Source organism: Sitophilus oryzae, unplaced genomic scaffold (assembly GCF_002938485.1).
Source record: "Sitophilus oryzae breed Bouriz unplaced genomic scaffold, Soryzae_2.0 scaffold_808_pilon_pilon, whole genome shotgun sequence".
Taxonomy (NCBI): Eukaryota; Metazoa; Arthropoda; class Insecta; order Coleoptera; family Curculionidae; genus Sitophilus; species Sitophilus oryzae.
Genome location: NW_022147426.1, coordinates 2,773,858 through 2,786,131, shown reverse-complemented (window position 1 = coordinate 2,786,131; position 12,274 = coordinate 2,773,858). Strand labels below are relative to the sequence as shown.

Here is a 12,274-nt window from a genome sequence, read left to right as displayed (position 1 = left end):
CTCTTCCTCTTCCTCTTCCTCTTCCTCTTCCTCTTCCTCTCTCCTCTTCCTCTTCCTCTTCCTCTTCCTCTTCCTCTTCCTCTTCCTCTTCCTCTTCCTCTTCCCTCTTCCTCTTCCTCTTCCTCTTCCTCTTCCTCTTCCTCTTCCTCTTCCTCTTCCTCTTCCTCTTCCTCTTCCTCTTCCTCTTCCTCTTCCTCTTCCTCTTCCTCTTCCTCTTCCTCTTCCATCCAATTCAATAAAAAAATGCTTAAAAGGTGGAGTGGACTGTTTATTTACCTATAAATCGTAACTCCTGGCTCTTTCTTATCGCTGCAGCTTTTACACTTCTTAAAAGTTTAACAACTAATCACCACTGTAATAAAGTCTATACAAAGATCACTACACAAAACCTATTAAAAATTGCAAAATTGTCGCTAATGACTCAAAAACTCGTTACAGCCACAAAAAAATGGCGTCTAACATCACAAATTCTGCTGCAGTAATTCTTGTATTCTTTAATCATTGATTAAATTCATATTATAATAATTTAAATATGTATAGTTGAAAATAATAATTATATTTTTAAAGGCATTACTTTAATATACCTTTCTTGTTTCAGATATAATTATTTAACGCATTAGCCAATGACTGTCATTACTGCAACGTCCATGAAGTATTAAAGGTAAGCTATAATTATATTAATAATTTACTTAAAATCAATAAAATAGTTCAACATTTAGCAGGGACTAACCGTTTGATAAGGGATAAAAAATTTATGGTTATTTATTTGTTACTTTAAAATAAGTATCGTCCAAAAATAATGCTGAACTTTACTAATTTCTTTATAAAAAATAAATCTCCTCCATTATAATTTACAAAGAGAAACAGTTATCAATTATTTATGATTAATAGAAAACAAGTAAGAGGATTTCATGAATAATAAAAGCCAGCATTAATAATAAATATGTGCACGAACAGTTCTGAGATCTTCAGATTTGTCAGCAATTTGCATGCCTTTATAACATCGTTTCTTCGTGACAACTTTAGAGGAACGTCTCATCTTCCCCGTCCTGTTACCAGAGGCGTCTCCATAATTAGGGCACATTAGGTATCTTAAGAGATATGCTAACAAAACTGAAATTAACTTTAAAATAGTAGGATATTCGTCACTTTTACAATGTGAAATTAAAAAAAAACTACTAAGTTGCAGCTAAACTACAGATTTTTAGACACAAAAAGGGCTTATGGGCTGTTAAGTTCAGAATATTAAAAAAATAATTTTACTTTTTTGCTGGTCGCATTTTTAAGAGATCCTGTATTAAACTGCGTTAGTTAAATCATTTTTTTTAATTTCACATTGTAAAAGTAACGAATATCCTACAATTTTAAAGTTAATTTCAGTTTTGTTAGCATATCTCTTAAGAAAGGTAGAAAAAATACAAGTTAGAGTAAAAATTGATTCCCCATGAGTTATCGTAAAAATTCAAAATACGTCCCGAGATATTAGTCTTAGCTATACCCTGAACTTATAATTCTAGTTAAATTTTGTTTTTTTAGCAAAATGGCAGCAACACAAAAATTACAAAAATTACATTTCTTTTTTTCACACCCTGTATGTCATAGAAAACTAAATCTGATACAAAATTTAGAAAAATCAGATCAATCTACGAAAAACAATCTGTAATATGCTAAAAAAATCAACAAAATTGGTCCATTTTTTTCAAAGTTACAACTCGTTGGTTGAAAATGAGTTAAAAAAATGGCTGTGGTATTTAATTTGTGTGACGGGCAGTTTATTTCATAATTTTTGAGACGTATGAAAATTTTGTGTGTTTATGAATAAAACTCAGTCCTTACCAGTGATGTTTTTAATGAAAATTAATCTATATTAGCAATAAAAAAATTAATCCGTTCCCAATATAAACACAATGGTATATTTTTGGTTTCTGAACACGAAGTCAAAAAGCAAAAGCAAAAAGGAAATTGATAATTTTAATAAACGTCCAAGTAGCATTTGGATGTTATCTAACGTCGGGTATACGTCGCGTTCAATAAACCCGACGTCGGGTACCAACGTCGGTTCGACCGCCTGACGACCCTTATTTGCACCTAAATGGGGAATACAGATTCGGGTCGCCTCGACGTCGGTATCTGACCTAATAGGGAATGTAATCCTACCAATTACCAACGTCGTATTACGTTGGATTTTAGTCACTTAAAATTCGTCGCTAAACACTTACGTTACGTTTGGTTTCATATTCGCTACCAAGAATACATAAAAACCTAACCAAACTACCTAATTACAAATGAATTCATAATCACTCCTCGAATATAACTATAAGTGCCTATCTAATTTCATATTATAATAATTGTGAAACATTAATCCAGACATCAGTTTTGTCAACGGAAGTAACTTTTTTGATATGTCTGATTAAAATACTCCGGAAAACAACGAGCGCCTTCAAAATAAGGTAGATTTATGTAATAAAAATATCTATAAAAAAGTAATTCGCAAAATATTTTTTTAATTTTCTAGCTGGTTTAATCATAAAACTGTACTGTGGTTCCCCCCAAACTCAACCTTATCAATATTATTCTACTAGAAATCGAAATGTGAATATAAATTTTAAAAACAAAAAACTATTTTAAAATGGCTGACAATCGGATGCTTGTTAAGAATGCCGGATTTCTGTGTCCGACTTAATATGAACTACCAATATACCAATTCCGACCGGGTCTCCAACATTAGTCGTCTCACACGACCGAAGTCATCAAACCGGACGACCGGCAATCGTATTATGACGTATATAATTCCAACGTACGCCACGTAACCTCACTTTGCATATCAGTGATTTGTGGATTTGTGCAACTATATTTTAGTTTTTGTTTTCTCCTTAAAAAAAATGGGCAGCCACTTTTTTAAACCTAACCTAACATGTGGGGGGAGGATGGGGTCTGCTGGGGTTTCCTAAGCTAAAAAATGAAATTAAGATGCACCAATGTAATGCAGCATCTCTTCCGGATAAAAAGCATTTATGGGTGGAGGCAAGACATCACTACTACTATTATTATTTTGCAAAAGCCTCAACCTCTTTCTGTAAAATGTAGATGAATGTCTAAATGCCTATTTAGTGTTTTTTTAGGCATAATAAAAAAATTAAGTATGTTTACAAAAACTTTTTATTAGGTTATATCCATGATGTTCATTAGGTCGCAAATGCTACTTAATGGGTTGTATTTATGGACGTAAATAGAGATACGTATAAATTAGGTTATAAATATGAACATAAAATACAACAAAATATAATTGGACGTTACTTTAGGGATTATCAGTGAGACGTATCCTATTCGGACAACGGGTAGACGTCGGGCTAGTTCAAGTATATGTACGTCGTGCAAGCCAACGTGGGAACGACGTTGGGAAATTAATAAAAATGGTACGTTGTTATTTTGTACGTCGAGAGATCGTTGGATTTACCGACTCGGATCCAACGACGTCGCTTTTAATAGGAAAGCGACGTCACCGGTCGTATCACCAGCACCCGACCTAAATTAGCACAAAGTCTGACGTCGCTTCAGGTCAGATTTAGTTCGAAGTCAGATAGATGCTACTTGGGGTTGTTGTCACCTCTAGCCTTTATGCAAGCTTCTATCCGCTCTGGCATGCTTCTTATTAAATCATCAACGTTGTTTTGGCGTATGTTTTCCCATTCTGCTAATGCTGCATCAATAAGCTGTGCTAGATTTCCTGGATTGTTTCGACGAGCTCTATCCCTACTTTTGAGCTGGCCCCATAAGCGTTCGATAGGGTTTAGATCTGGCGAATATGCAGACCAATCCAAAACTATGAGACCTTCCGTTTCAAGACATTCTTTAGTCACTCTGCTGGTATGAGAAGGTGCACTACCGTGCATGACGTTAAAATTATCATTGCAGCTCTCCAAAGACTAACGATTGGTTCTAGCACTAAATCAACATATCTCCGATCCGTTAAAGTTTGTTGAAGTGATAACAATGGAGTTTTTCCTCCCAGGATAATACCTACCCAAAACAAGAACAAAAGAATTACAGTCCTTCCTATATATATTGGTACAAATTTGGTAGTCTGGAGTCTCGCTCGTCTTCCTGGAGCTCTGAGAACCAGAATTCGATGGTCATCTGATCTTAGGCCAATTCTTGTCTCATGGGAAAAAACATTTTGCCAATTCTCAGTAGTCCAGTTTTGATGTTAAAGGCATCAATTTAACCGGTCAATTTTATTTTGCCGAGATAACTACAACCTTTTAGTACGAAGCCTTTTTCTTATGGTTTCAACTGAAACGTTCACACCTGTAGTTGCCAGAAGTTGTCTTTATAGCTCTGGATGAGAAACATTGAGATTACCAGGCGGTCTTGTTGTTCAGTTGTGACTCTTTGACGACTTTGTCTGGGCCTGTCCTTGTGTGTTCCTAATTCCAACTACCTTGCATATGTTTTTGATACAACACCCTGGGTAACGCGTACTATCTCTGCTACGTCACATTGGGGCATTCCTTCTTCAGTGAGTGCAATAATTCTTTCCCTCTGTACATCTGTTAATCCAACATAAGGCATTTTTTTGGATCGAATTAAAATTGTTATGTTTATTTACAGCAAGAAGCCTTATCATAAAGTTGAATACCATTTTTTTTCCTTGCAGGAAATTTAGCCAGAAATAAAGAATGATTCTTATTTTTTAAATAAGACTCTTTAATTTTGTAGCCTTAGCTTGAATTAGAAAAAAAATAATTTCAAATAAATCTGAAGTAAAACAAAATTTTCCCCATTTAACTTTATAACAGCAAAATAATAATCCGGTTACGCAAATACAACTTCCCGTAATATCCACTCACAAAAACGATTTATAACTTCATTTCGTGCCACGATAAAAGGTAAAAGCTTAAAACGAGTGTCATGGTAACCGAGTATAAAACCGCAAACTTTCCGCGTTATTAAAGAAACATTTAACGGCCTTATAACACCTACGTATGAGGGTAATGTCATTAATTCAAATAAATCAGATTGCTTTATGGGATAATTTTAGTGTTATATGCTTTATAAATTGTTTGGAAAACGATTATTCTAAATTAGGCCTGTTGAAGCTGTATTTGTAAATTTAACTAAATAAAACAAAAGTTTTTCTCTCTCTCTCTCTCTCAAGTTTTTTTGCGTCGGGCATCTGTAGCTCCTAGAATACAAAATTTGAGAATTTTATTTAAGGGCAAACCTAAAGTATGTACGAAGATGTATTTCAGGAAAATATTTTAACTTCTATAGGTGGCTCAAAAATGTGTGAGTGGATAAGGATATTTTTTTAAAACGGACCACCCTGTATATTGCTGTATTTTTGGCTTCCTTTCAGATCACTTTACATAATCCTAAGATATGAGTAAATATATTTCGGTAATTTCAGAAATATTAAATAATAAATAAAAAATATATATTTTTCAACATTGCTTAAAAAAATTATAAACAAATACAAGAACTGTCCTAAACTCAAAATTATATTAGGTATTTAGTTTAGATGGTCCATACTTACTTTGCTATAAATATCGAAATATTCAATCATACAGGGTGTTCAAAATTCTTCGCCAAACTTTCTAAAATAGAAAATAATTTTTCTTGGTTTGTTTAAATGGAACACCCTGTAGGTTTTTTATTAGATGGAAAGTTAAAAAATGGACATTTTTTGTATTTAGAGTATTTAAAAAAATGAATGATTTTGGAGATACACGCAGTATTATTTCATATGTCTCTTTCAATGGTAAAATATGAGAGAAAAATCATAGAGTGGCTTTGATAAAAATTTACTGTGAAAAATGCCATATGAAATATAAAACGTCAAATATCTGCGAAACCGTTAAAAATTTTAAAATACTCTAATTACAAAAAAATGTTCGAATGAAAAAATGATGATTTTTTAATTCTCCATCTATTGAAAAAATAATATACAAGATGTTCCAATTAAAAAAACGAAGAAAAATTGTTTTATATTTTAGAAAGTTTGGCGTAGAATTTTGAACATCTTGTATGGTTTATGATCACCATATTTATAGCAAAGTAAGTACAGACCATCTTAGGTAAATACCTAATATAGTTTTGATTTCAGGACAATTCTTGTATTTTTGATATTCAGGGTTGTTCACCACATACCACAAGGAGTATTGTACCTAAACGACTAGATTTTTACAAATTGTAAGTTTTGGGTTCGTTGAAGGACTATTAGAGCTACAATTTAAAAATATTTTTACAGGATACAGAGTGTCCCAAATAAATAAAAAATATCAAAGTTGTATTTTTTTAAATGGAACACCCTGTATATTATTGCATTTTTAGTTTCTACGATTAAAATAAAGGTAAATTTGATTAAGGTTTATTACACTTAAACCTTACCGTTTTTGTATAATTAATTAATTGTGTAATATTTTCAATTTTGTGAAATTGCAGTATAAATTTTAAGGCTTCATTTCTCCGAGGCTATCAAAGTTTTTAATACTAAATATTTACTGAAGTTTATTTATTGATCAGTTATTGTGTTGCAATAATAAAAATTATACTACCTTATACAGAGGGTGTAAAAATGTAATTTAAATAATTACTAGCTTTAAACGGCAATAACTTGTTTAATTTAAATGGAACACCCTGTATATTTTATGAGAATTAGATGCACAATTTAATTGTGTATCAAATTGTATTATACCACGTTTTACCTATCCCTTCAAGTTTTCGTAGAAAATGCATTTTCTGCAATTTAGACCTCATTTATCAATATACCCATGGAATATTGACATTTTAGATTGTTTTTAAAACAACAAATGTACAAAATGTACAGGCTAGTAATATTATCGTTTTTAGTAAAACTATAATATTACTGGCCCATTTGTATGCAAAAAGAAAACTATTTAAATCTTTATAAAAGAGTATACCATTAATTAAATATACCACCAGTATTTCCGCCCAAACATTTATTAACTACATACTTAATTGTGTTCGTTAATAAATTATTCTAAATAAATGTGGATTTGAATCAGAAATCAATATAATAATAAGTTATGAAAATGAACGTATCTGTTGTTATAAATAAGCATTTGTCAAAAAATTAAATATGATTTTTAAGGTGTTACTTTTTACCACACTGTCTAATACACATTCATAATTCAGCTTTTTAGTATTTGAAGCAATTATTATTAATCAACGCAAACAGTCAATTAATGTAGTTTGAATACTGGAATCATATTAATTGGTCCTCTTTAACAAATATTTAAACAGTTTTTTTTTTATTTTTTAATGAAATAAACGAACTATATCGACAATATTAGAATCTGTACTCTTTAAAAATTTGGTACATCTTTAAAAATAATCTAAAATGTCAGTATTCCATGGGTATATTGATAAATGAGTCCTAAATTACAAGAAAATACATTTTCTACGGAAACTTGAAGAGATAGGTAAAAAACGGTATAATTCAATTTGATAGACAATTAAATTGTGCATCTGATTCTTATAAAATATACAGGATGTTCCATTTAAATCAAACAAGTTATTGCCGTTTAAAGCTAGTAATTATTTAAAATAAATTTTTAGACACTCTGTATAAGGTAGTAAAGTTTTTATTATTGCAACACAATAACTGATCAATAAATAAACTTCAGTAAATATTTAGTATTAAAAACTTTGATACCTTCGGAGAAATGAAGCCTTAAAATTTATACTGCAATTTCACAAAATTGAAAATATTTCAAAAACGGTAAGGTTTAAGTGTAATAAACCTTAATCAAATTTTCTTTTATTTTAATCGTAGAAACTAAAAATGTAATAATATATAGGGTGTTCCATTTAAAAAAATACAACTTTGATATTTTTTATTTATTTGGGATACTCTGTATCGTGTAAAAATATTTTTAAATTGAAGCTCTTATAGTCCTTCAACGAACCCAAAACTTACAATTTGTAAAAATCTAGTCGTTTAGCTACAATACTCCGTGTCGTATGTGGTGAACAACCCTGTTTTTTTAAGAAAAGCTGAAAAATATATATATTTTTTTTTATTTATTTATTAATATCTCTGAAACTATAGAAATATATTTACTCATATCTTAGGATTATGTAAAGTGATCTGAAAGGAAGCCAAAAATGCAATAATATACAGGGTGTTCCAAATAAATAAAATAATCCCGATCTACTCACAATTTTTTGAGCCAACCTACAGAAATTAAAATATTTTCCTGTGTGTGCGGCCGAAGGAAATATATTATATTATACTTCAGAAATCTGCCTAAGGTTTAGCCCGATCTTGTCGGGTTAAGCCACACCCAAAATTCCAAACACACGTGCTTTAATTAAGGCTTGATTAAGGTTTGCAGAGCTTCAGCATTTACCATAAAATAGCCAGCAATTTGTTACAAAACAATATAAATTATATATCACTGTAATCACAAAACTTCAATCTATTTCCGTATGGTAACGGAATTTTAAATTATCTCTTTATTTTCGAGAAAATTTAGTACAAACATAAGAAATATTTTGTTCATGTTTGACCATCAAAATTTTAAAAATATAGAAGTTGTCTAAAAATGTGCTACAATACCGATATAATATAATCTTTTATCTTTAATTTCCTTCTTCATTTATGTAAAAATACCTAGCCAGTTTTACATATACCGTTAAATGCCGAACGCTTATTTTGCTACTTTTTTGGATTAGTGAAATGGACTCATAAATGAAAGACTATTATAAATAATACAAAATATTAACTCAAATATAGTTCCCTATTTCTTAATAGTGCTTCTAATAGAGTAAAATAAAAACTCTCTGTCTCAAAACATGCTATGAGCTGTTCGTGTTTAACGATCAACATTTGTTTGTGGTCGAATATAAACGTTTCTGATAAAATCTAATTTAGAATCCGACAAACAATATTAGCGGTAATCCGTTACATCGTAATTTTATCTGACCTAATTTAAGGACCTCAAAATAAACACGAAGATATTGGGAACTTGTTGATGTGAATCACGCTAATGAATCATTACTGGGATTACGATGAAATATTACTGTAGATATTTATAATTAAGATTTAGTAGTCTTAAGCTTCATTCAAAACCTCGCAATTAGTGGAATAAATTAGCGTGGATAGAAAGTCACAATTTATTTAAACACTATTTATTTAACACTAATTAACAAAAACAATAACGATAAAAGACTTAAAGAACTATTTACAAACGATTTATAACTAAGAATTTATTTTGAATTTTGGCGCGTCAACTGCACTCGTCTATTTATAACTGCCCTCTGTAGGCCACAGCCGCCGGCTTTTATACCGACAGCTAAAGATCTCTAGAATAGTCCATAGATCGTTAGGTGCATAGTGAAGGTTTCGATTGTTCTCGTATGTACTACTCCATTCTAGTGGAACTCGATTCTTCTCGAATCTTCGAATTAATTATTACGGTGTCTATTCTTTAATGCGATGTTAAGGTCATCGGAGGGCGGGCCATATAGTTAGGTTAGGTCGAGTCCACACCGGTCCGCAACACTGCCCCCTTCTTAGGTACATGCTCGTCCCGAGATGTACACGGTGAATGAAGGTATTTGCAAAGCTGGCCCCTGGTACATTGCGAAGTCTGGTAGAAATAGCAGTCTACAGTTTTCTCTCCCGATCTCAGCTTTGGGTTGTAGCAGCAAACGAGGATCTCAATTCTCGTAAATCTGAACAAGACTTCAATCATGTTCCGGATTGTACGCCAACTCAAACCATCGAGTCCACACGCCAGCTTCGGAATGGCTAATCGTGTAATGTTGTTGTTTAGCAGGGCTTCTCTCAGTTCAATCAGGGTCTTCCATAGATTGAGATAAGTCGGCTTACTTGGGGACCGGGGTGTAAAGCTAGTTCGCCTCCCCGTGGTGCACCCTGGATAGCGTTGTAAAACGTGAACTAATTGAACTAGCACTAACTGGCAGCCAGACAATCAGAACGATCTCCTGGCTATCAAAGGCACATCACTACTCGATGACACAGACGACACGAAATGGCCGTTCTCACGGCCAGTTGACAAGGAATCTTGGACCTTGTATCAGGATTTGCCAATTAAATGTGGAAGGAATAAGCAGGGCCAAATGTGACGTCCTGCAGAAGATCCTGACCGAAAACGACATCGATGTCGTTGCCATTCAGGAGACACATACGGAGAATGAGGAGCAGCTTACGAAGAGGGGTAAGATATGTGGCTACGATCTAGTCGGGGCCACATACCACCACGCTTATGGTGTGGCAACTTATGTGAGGTCCAATATCGAAAATGTTCACTTGCACTCAACATCTTCCAACAACATACATGAGGTGGTGATCCAAATAGGAGATTACACCATAAATAACACGTACAAACCTCCGACAGTCCCATGGCCACCACAAGTTCTACTACCATTGCAACATCCATCTATCTATGTAGGTGATTTCAACAGCCATCATACGCAATGGAAATACAGAGATAACGATGAAAATGGCGAGGCACTTGTAGATTGGGCGGATGAAAATAACATGTACCTTGTATTTGACGCAAAGGATAGAGATTCCTTTTTTTCGGCGGCCTGGAAACGTGGGTATAATCCGGATCTTTGCTTCGTGACCACAGACAAAGATAACATACCACTAAGAACATCTCGTAAAATCCTACCAGACTTTCCACATAGCCAACACCGACCTGCTTTAATAGAGATTGGAATAACTATCCCCTTGGTAATATCTTTCCCTCGACCACGGTGGAATTTTCAGAGAGCAAACTGGGAAATGTTCTCTAATAGTCTGGATAAGTGCCTGAGGTGGATCCCTCCTAGAGCAGATTCATACACGAGATTTGTAGCTGCGGTCGTAAGCTCCGCAAAGAAGGCCATACCCAGAGGATACCGCAAACAGTATATCCCAGGATGGGACGAGCAATGCGAAACCCAATACCAGGCATTTCTCGCTAGCAACGACCAGGAAATTGCCGACGAGTTGCTACACAGTCTTGACGCGGCCCGTCGAGGGCGATGGGTGGAAACCGTTCAGGCATTGGACTTCAAGACTTCTAGTAGAAAAGCATGGTCTCTTTTAAGAAAACTCAGTGACGGCAACAAGAGCGCCCACAAGGACACACCAATACCTCCAAACAAGATAGCCTCCCATATAGTGTCAACCTCGAAAGCTCCGAGAGATAGAAGTCACACAGCTCAGATTAGGCGCGAGCTCACAGCGCTAAAATCTACTTGTGACCACCAAACGGAATTTTCCCGGCCATTCTCGTTAGACGAAATAACCATTACTCTCAAGGACGTAAAACCGGGAAAGGCACCTGGATATGACGGAATCCACCCAGAGTTCCTACTGCACTGTGGAAAATATGCAAGAAACTGGTTAGCAAAATTCTTCACAGATATCATAACACACAGCATAATACCTCAACAAATGAAACGCTCAAAAATCATCGCCCTATTGAAGCCAGGAAAGCCGAGCGATGAACCGAAAAGCTATCGCCCAGTGGCATTGCTGAGCTCAATCTATAAGCTCTTAGAAAGACTTCTGTATAACCGCATCGCCACCAAAATAATGGAGACAGTTCCCATAGAACAGGCCGGGTTCCGCCCTGCGCGCAGCTGCACAGATCAGGTTATGGCACTAACAACATACATAGAAGCTGGCTATCAAAGAAAATTTAAAACTGCAGCTATTTTTATAGATTTGTCTGCAGCCTACGACACTGTCTGGAGACATGGCTTACTATACAAACTCGGCCAAACAATCCCTTGTTTGAGAACTCTCCGACTTATAGATAACATGCTCGCTGACAGAACATTCCGGGTGGTAATGGGAGAACAAACAAGTGCCCAAAGGATCCTAAATAACGGTTTACCACAGGGCTCCGTCCTGGCCCCATTGCTGTTCAGCTTGTATATCGCTGATATGCCTCACACATCCTCCAGGAAGTTTGGATATGCAGACGATTGGGTCTTGGCGACGCAGCATAAGAACTTTGAGGTAATGGAGGCAACTTTGTCGTCTGACTTGGTGACCTTAAGTACATATTTCCGTAAATGGAGACTGCAACCAAACCCTACAAAAACCGAAGCGACATGCTTCCATCTCTGTAATAAATCGGCAGGCAGACGACTTGACGTCCGTTTCGAAGGAAATCGTCTCCAACATAACGAGTATCCAAAGTATCTTGGAGTCACATTGGACAGAACGCTCACCTATAAGCGGCATCTGGAAAACACTGCAGCCAAATTAAAGACGAGGAATAAT

General features: G+C 34.6%; 2 protein-coding genes across 6 annotated transcripts in view; one reads left to right on the top strand and one right to left on the bottom strand.

Annotated features, from left to right (window-relative positions):
* Positions 1 to 12,274, top strand: part of LOC115888890 (ankyrin repeat and death domain-containing protein 1A-like) — a 148,798-nt gene that overhangs the window by 39,938 nt on the left and 96,586 nt on the right. For both annotated transcript variants that reach the window (XM_030908758.1, XM_030908759.1), the window contains exon 2: positions 599 to 661. The gene's annotated coding sequence lies outside the window, so the exon portion shown is untranslated. The remainder of the gene's footprint in view (positions 1 to 598; positions 662 to 12,274) is intronic.
* The window catches only part of LOC115888891 (regucalcin-like), an 81,986-nt gene that overhangs the window by 8,502 nt on the left and 61,210 nt on the right, over positions 1 to 12,274 (bottom strand). The gene's annotated exons all lie outside the window — the stretch shown is intronic.